The sequence below is a fragment of the Salmo salar genome, chromosome ssa17 (genome assembly GCF_905237065.1).
Source record: "Salmo salar chromosome ssa17, Ssal_v3.1, whole genome shotgun sequence".
NCBI lineage: Eukaryota > Metazoa > Chordata > Actinopteri > Salmoniformes > Salmonidae > Salmo > Salmo salar.
In genome coordinates this window covers 19,700,433-19,707,500 of record NC_059458.1, presented here as the reverse complement: position 1 = coordinate 19,707,500, position 7,068 = coordinate 19,700,433, and the positions used below count along the sequence as shown (strand labels likewise).

Here is a 7,068-nt window from a genome sequence, read left to right as displayed (position 1 = left end):
TGTTATATGCCTTCTGGACGCGACCCTGGACACTCTCCTATGCCTGTCACCTACTCCGTTTGTTATGCACGTTCGTACGGTCGTAGCACTGCGTAAGCTGACATACTGTCTTTAGCTGTAGTGCCTAAAGGTCTGTTCTTTCTTTCTAGAATGGAGGTTGTCTTTGAGAAGAAGACATGTAAATGTTTACAATCTAAATATGGAATTGTTCCGTAAAATCGTAATTGTAAAACGAGACTTTTAAAGCTCATCCTAAATGTTATGTTAAATGAACCACAAAATGTCCCGATAAAAAGTCACAGAATTTCAGCATGAATCACAACTACCTACGGCCTTCTGTCTTCTGCCTTTAGGTACACCTACTGTTCTATCACGCCCTGTAAGTACTTGTATCGCCTATTGTATAAATAATGTATCATATTGCCTATTATTTAATTAAATCATCAATCCCATCATTTCTAAATACATGTTCAATATACTTTAAAATCAACTTTACTGTAGAGACAGGAGTGCTGTTCTGGTTCTCAACTGCCAGTGTCATGTCAGCATAGATCTGTTCTGCTGTAACGATGACTGGGATGAGCACATAACCCATGGGATGCGCTTACCAATGTCAGTCCACACCACCCAACAGAGGGCGCCACACACCCATCTATCTCTGTGTCTCTGTCTGCACTTTACTTAAAACGTATGACTGATTGATTGAGTGATTGATTGAGTGATTGATTGAGTGATTGATTGAGTGATTGATTGGCTGATTAACGTGAGGGGAGGAGCAGGCTCCATTGTAAAATACATTATGTACCATGTAGCTGTAGACACCAGCTCTGCTCAGGCACCCTGTGGGAGCTATGGGGTTCATTTAAAATCCTTCCCTACTTCATTATCATGCTGCTGTTTCTCTCTCTCTCTCTCTCTCTTGAGAAATGCCTGAATCATTTGTTTCGGTTGGAGAAAAACGGTAAGTTGTGTGAGCACACTTTTGATTTTGAATTGGTTACCTTTATTTTCCCACCTTGTTTTGTTTCTTCATATTACAACTTGACATTCTGCTGTGGTGGAATGTCTGTGCTGTATGGAGTAAACCCCGTCACTAAGGAAATATAGAACTTCCTCAAACACACAGAACACTGCTGTTTGAGATAAAATGGGTGAAACAAGACGACGAGCTTTCAAAATAGTTATTCAGATAACTTGGCGACTTCTATGGGTAAGATCTTACAGCGCTAAGCAAATCCGATACACCGCTGACCATAATGTGCTTCTGCTTTGTACATCCTGTCAAACTATTTAAGCTAACATACGTCAAGAAATGTCAAATCATTATACCTATTGCAATATTTATTTAACCTCAGCCTATTGCATATTTCTACGCACTTTTGATATGCATTGTTCATTTTGTCCACTGAAAAACTAGAATGTATATCATTAAAAGACAGAATGTGCTTTGCATTATCTAGCCAACCGTTTAGAATGTCATGTGAAGTGTTTCCACCACTCTTTGTCTCTCGCTTCTGTTCATTCTTGCTACATGTTTACAGATTAATTGCCTAGATGCTGTTTAACCCACATGACTAACTGAAAAGGTGTGTGTGTGTGTGTGTGTGTGTGTGTGTGTGTGTGTGTGTGTGTGTGTGTGTGTGTGTGTGTGTGTGTGTGTGTGTGTGTGTGTGTGTGTGTGACTAGATTCCGTGAAAACTGAGGAAGCCTCAGACCTAGTGGGATTTTACAAGAGCACACACATACATATTTTATGAAAGATATACAGTCGTGGCCAAAGTTTTGAGAATGACACAAATATTAATTTTCACAAAGTCTGCTGCCTCAGTTTGTATGATGGCAATTTGCATATACTTCAGAATGTTATGAAGAGTGATTAGATGAATTGCAATTAATTGCAAAGTCCCTCTTTGCCATGCAAATGAACTGAATCCCCAAAAAACATTTCCACTGCATTTCAGCCTTGTCACAAAAGGACCACTTGACATCATGTCAGTGATTCTCTCATTAACACAGGTGAGTGTTGACAAGGACAAGGCTGGAGATTGAGTTCGAATAACAGACTGGAAGCTTCAAAAGGAGGGTGGTGCTTGGAATAATTGTTCTCTGTCAAACATGGTTACCTGTAAGGAAACGCGTCCCGTCATCATTGCTTTGCACAAAAAGGGCTTCACAGGCAAGGATATTGCTGCCAGTAAGATTGCACCTACATCAACCATTTATCGCATCATCAAGAACTTCAAGGAGAGCGGTTCAATTGTTGTGAAGAAGGCTTCAGGGCATCAGAGGTCTTGAAAAAGAAGGGTCAACACTGCAAATATTGACGCTTTGCATCAACTTCATGTAATTGTAAATAAAAGCCTTTGACACTTATGAAATGCTTGTAATTGTACTTAAATATTCCATAGTAACATTTGACAAAAATATCTAAAGACACTGAAACAGCAAACTTTGTGAAAATTAATATTTGTGTCATTCTCAAAACTTTTGGCCACGACTGTACATGAATGTTTCTTCAAATACATTTTTTTTTTCTGAATTAGGTATTTCTGCACTGCACCATCACAATAATTGTTTGCTACTGAATGATATGATAAACAATGTCTCTTCTCTTTCTCGTTCCCTCCCCATCTCTATCGCTCCCTCCCTCCATCTCTAGCTGGTAGGTCTGAGTGGTATGTACCTGTTGTTGAACTACAGACACAATGGCCTCTTCTTCGCCCACACATACATCATCCTCCCAGCATGCCTAGCTCTGGCCAGCACTACCCTACTATTGGCCAGCGGAGGACTGGGCGTCCCTCAGAAAGTGTGTGTTTCTGAGTGTCCCTCAGAAAGTCAGCCTTGCTACAGGGCGTGGTGAGAGTTTTTGTGTGTGTGAATAGAATAAAATTTATTTTTGTTTTTCATAGCCCTGATGCTATGCTTCTTCTACAGTTTGGGATACAGCATATCACCTTATCTGTTGTCATGGTGTTTGGCCATTACAGTTTGTCTATCTGCTTGTCATGGTTTTCTGCCTGGAGGCCAGAGCAGCAGCAGTGGCCTATGTCAACGCAGGAAAGGATCTATATGGCTTTACAAAACGACCAAAAGAGCATACATCCCCATATTTCACATTCTACACTGAGTGTACAAAACAATAAGGACACCTCTCTTTCCATGACATAGCTTTCACCTGGTCAGTCTATGATCCCTTATTGATGTCACTTGTTAAATCCATTTCAGTCAGTGTAGGTGAAGGGGAGGAGACAGGTTAAAGAAGGATTTTTAAGCCTTGAGACAATTGAGACGTGGATTGTGTATGTGTGCCTTTCAGAGGGTGAATGGGCAAGACAAAAGATCTAAGTGCCTTTGAACGGGGTGTGGTAGTAGGTGCCAGGCACACCGGTTTGTGTCAAGAACTGTAACGCTGCTGTTTTTCACACAAGTTTCCTGTGTGTATCAAGAATGGTCCAACACCCAAAGGACATCCAGCCAACTTGTGGGAATCATTGGAGTCAACATGGGCCAGCATCCCTGTGGAATACTTACGACACCTTGTAGAGACCATGCCCCGATGAATTGAGGCTGTTCTGAGGGCAAAACTGCGGGGTGCAACTCAAAATTAGGAAGGTGTCCTTAATGTTTTGTACACTCACTGTATGTTATACTTATGATAAATAACATGATGTGACTGACCTGCTTTCAGGTGGACTCAGAGCTGGCTCCCTTCCGTAGTGTCTTTCAAAGATACACAGGAAGCAGTCAGGACCTAGACTCCGATGCTGTGGACGCCACACAGAAAGAGGTGTGTGTATGTGGGGATCTGAACTAATCTAATGACTATCCGTGATGTGAATCCTCTCCAGTTGCAGTGCTGTGGAATCTATGACTATCCGTGACTGGTTGGCCACGCCCTGGTGGGTGGGGCAGTGTACCTCACAGCTGCTGTAATTCCACCACCACACCTGTAACGGTACCCTAGAGCTGCCCGGGCTACTATATCCAAAGGTGTGTGTGTATATATATATATATATACACATACACACACACCAGCCCTGGCCCTCTGTGGTGATCCAAATGTATGTACGTACATACACACTTGGGCAGCATTTCATTCCAGAGAGATGTCACTCTCCTTACCCAGGTGTGTGTGTGTGTGTGTGTGTGTGTGTGTGTGTGTGTGTGTGTGTGTGTGTGTGTGTGTGTGTGTGTGTGTGTGTGTGTGTGTGTGTGTGTGTGTGTGTGTGTGTGTGTGTGTGTGTGTGTCCTCTCCCTCAGGGCTGCCAGGTGAAGCTGGAGGAGGCCTTGCTTTTTGTTCTGCATCTCATCATCTGGTCATCTCTGGCAGTGGCACTAGTGGAGGTGGGAACCACTAGGGGGCACTGTGGGGTATAGTGGAACAACATAAGGGTCACGTAGCAAAATGTTTTACAACAGAAAATAAGAATTGGTGTTTCTTATTGGACAAGATCAGGTACAGTAGTGCCTGGTGTAACCATACTAGTCTCTCTCTCTCTCTCTCTCTCTCTCTCTCTCTCTCTCTCTCTCTCTCAGACTGTAGGGTTTGTGAGTGTGGCTCAGCTGATGAGGGACCAGCCTCTGTTGAAGTATGGAATACTGGACAGGGAGTGGGCCTGAACCAGAGTGGCAGAAAGTATTCTGGACTGAGAATCTACTTTAGAAATACTATGTCCTGGAACTTGGTAAAGTTCATGATGCTGTGGACCTTAAAGGCCCAGTACTGTCACAAATGTGATTTACCTGTGTTTTATATAATATTTCCAAAGGTACACACACACACACCAGCCCTGGCCTTCACACTGAGGTTGGAAGAATACTATGAAATTGTGAAAATGCTGATAAGGCCTTTTTAGTGTAAGAGCTGTTTGAAAAGACTGCTCTCTAGTGGTGTGTGTGTGTGTGGTTATAGTTGTCTGGGCATGTCCAGAGCACCTAGGGTACCATTACAGGTAATTGATGTAATCATCCCTGATCTTGTTGGTGAAACTGCTTTTAAAAGAGTGATTATCTTTCTTTGTTTCACTAAACTAATGTATACACATCTGTGAAGGGAGGAAGGAAGATGTACTCTAAAAGTGTTGGAAAGTGTCATACACTTCCTTCGTTTCATAAGGATCAACTGGAATACGTAATGGCCTCTGTTTTGGTTTGTTTGTTTTTGTTCACTGATGTAGATACATGCTGGTTAAAGAAAGCACTCCATCAAAATAAATTGTCACATGTCCTGCAGATGATATATTAATGACATTTTTAAACTACCCTGCCTGGCTTTTGAGTAATTGACTGGTTGATACTGTGCTGTGTGACTATTGTTTGATTTTAACTTACTGGTTTATAGCTGGGGGATTCTGCAACTTCGGGCCCTTTGGCCCTGCAAGCTTTCAGAAATTAAAAGTTATTGAAACACCATTTTTACCAGTATTGTAATTCTTTGATTTATTTAGAAATAATATCCGATAATGGCTGCGATCATCCTATTCAGGAATGTACACTTCCATTCAAAAGTTGGGGGTCACTTAGAAATGTCCTTGATTTTGAAAGAAAAGCAAATCATTTTTTTGTCCATTAAAATTGATCAGAAATACAATGTAGACATTGTTAATGTTGTAAATGACTATTGTAGCTGGACACGGCTGATTTTTATTTTGATGGAATATCTACGTAGGCGTACAGAGGCCCATTATCAGCAACCATCACTCCTGTGTTCCAATGGCATGTTGTGTTAGCTAATCCAAGTTTATCATTTTAAAAGGCTAATTGATCATTACAAAACACATTTGCAATTATGTTATCATGGCTGAAAACTGTTGTTCTGATTAAAGAAGCAATAAAACTGGCCTTCTTTAGACTAGTTGAGTATCTGGAGCATCAGCATTTGTGGGTTCGATTACAGGCTCATAATGGCTGGAAACAAAGACCTTTCTTCTGAAACTCGTCAGTCTATTCTTGCTCTGAGAAATGAAGGCTATTCCATGTGAGAAATTGCCAAGAAACTGAAGATCTCATACAACGCTGTGTACTACTCCCTTCACAGAACAGCGCAAACTGGCTCTAACCAGAATAGAAAGAGTGTGAGGCCCGGTGCAAAACTGAGCAAGAGGACAAGTACATTAGGGTCTAGTTTGAGAAACAGACGCCTTACAAGTCCTTAACTGGCAGCTTCATTAAATAGTACCCGCAAAACACCAGTCTTGACGTCAACAGTGAAGAGGCGTCTCCGGGATGCTGGCCTTATTATTATTATTATTAATAATACACAACACAATATTTTAGTTGTCAGTGTTTATAAAAAATTCTACAAGAAATTATAGCCTGTTTGGAAATGACTGACAAAAATATTCTCTACACAAGCAATATTTACATCACATCTGGAACAACTGTCTGCTGCAGCCAGGCGGTGACCCGATCCTGTAGGTTCATGCTCTACAACATTCGCAGAGTACGACCCTGCCTCACACAGGAAGCGGCGCAGGTCCTAATCCAGGCACTTGTCATCTCCCGTCTGGATTACTGCAACTCGCTGTTGGATGGGCTCCCTGCCTGTGCCATTAAACCCCTACAACTCATCCAGAACGCCGCAGCCCGTCTGGTGTTCAACCTTCCCAAGTTCTCTCACGTCACCCCGCTCCTCCGCTCTCTCCACTGGCTTCCAGTTGAAGCTCGCATCCGCTACAAGACCATGGTGATTGCCTACGGAGCTGTGAAGGGAACGGCACCTCCATACCTTCAGGCTCTGATCAGGCCCTACACCCAAACAAGGGCACTGCGTTCATCCACCTCTGGCCTGCTGGCCCCCCTACCTCTGAGGAAGCACAGTTCCCGCTCAGCCCAGTCAAAACTGTTCGCTGCTCTGGCACCCCAATGGTGGAACAAGCTCCCTCACGACGCCAGGACAGCGGAGTCAATCACCACCTTCCGGAGACACCTGAAACCCCACCTCTTTAAGGAATACCTAGGATAGGATAAAGTAATCCTTCTAACCCCCCCCCCCTTAAAAGATGTAGATGCACTATTGTAAAGTGGTTGTTCCACTGGATATCATAAGGTGAATGCACCAATTTG

The 7,068-nt window shown here is 42.7% G+C and overlaps 1 protein-coding gene and 1 long non-coding RNA gene across 4 annotated transcripts in view; both read left to right on the top strand.

Annotated features, from left to right (window-relative positions):
- LOC106575434 (phospholipase D1) overlaps positions 1-455 on the top strand; it is a 33,617-nt gene extending 33,162 nt beyond the window's left edge. For all 3 annotated transcript variants that reach the window (XM_045698962.1, XM_045698961.1, XM_045698963.1), the window contains one exon: positions 1-455. This exon is cut by the window's left edge and continues 694 nt beyond it. The gene's annotated coding sequence lies outside the window, so the exon portion shown is untranslated.
- Positions 456-3,578: 3,123 nt separating this feature from the next.
- On the top strand, positions 3,579-5,600 carry LOC123728164 (uncharacterized). Its single transcript, XR_006759994.1, has 4 exons — positions 3,579-3,790; positions 3,852-3,993; positions 4,264-4,347; positions 4,540-5,600. It is a non-coding gene; the product is annotated as an uncharacterized lncRNA (long non-coding RNA).
- Positions 5,601-7,068: the final 1,468 nt, after the last annotated feature.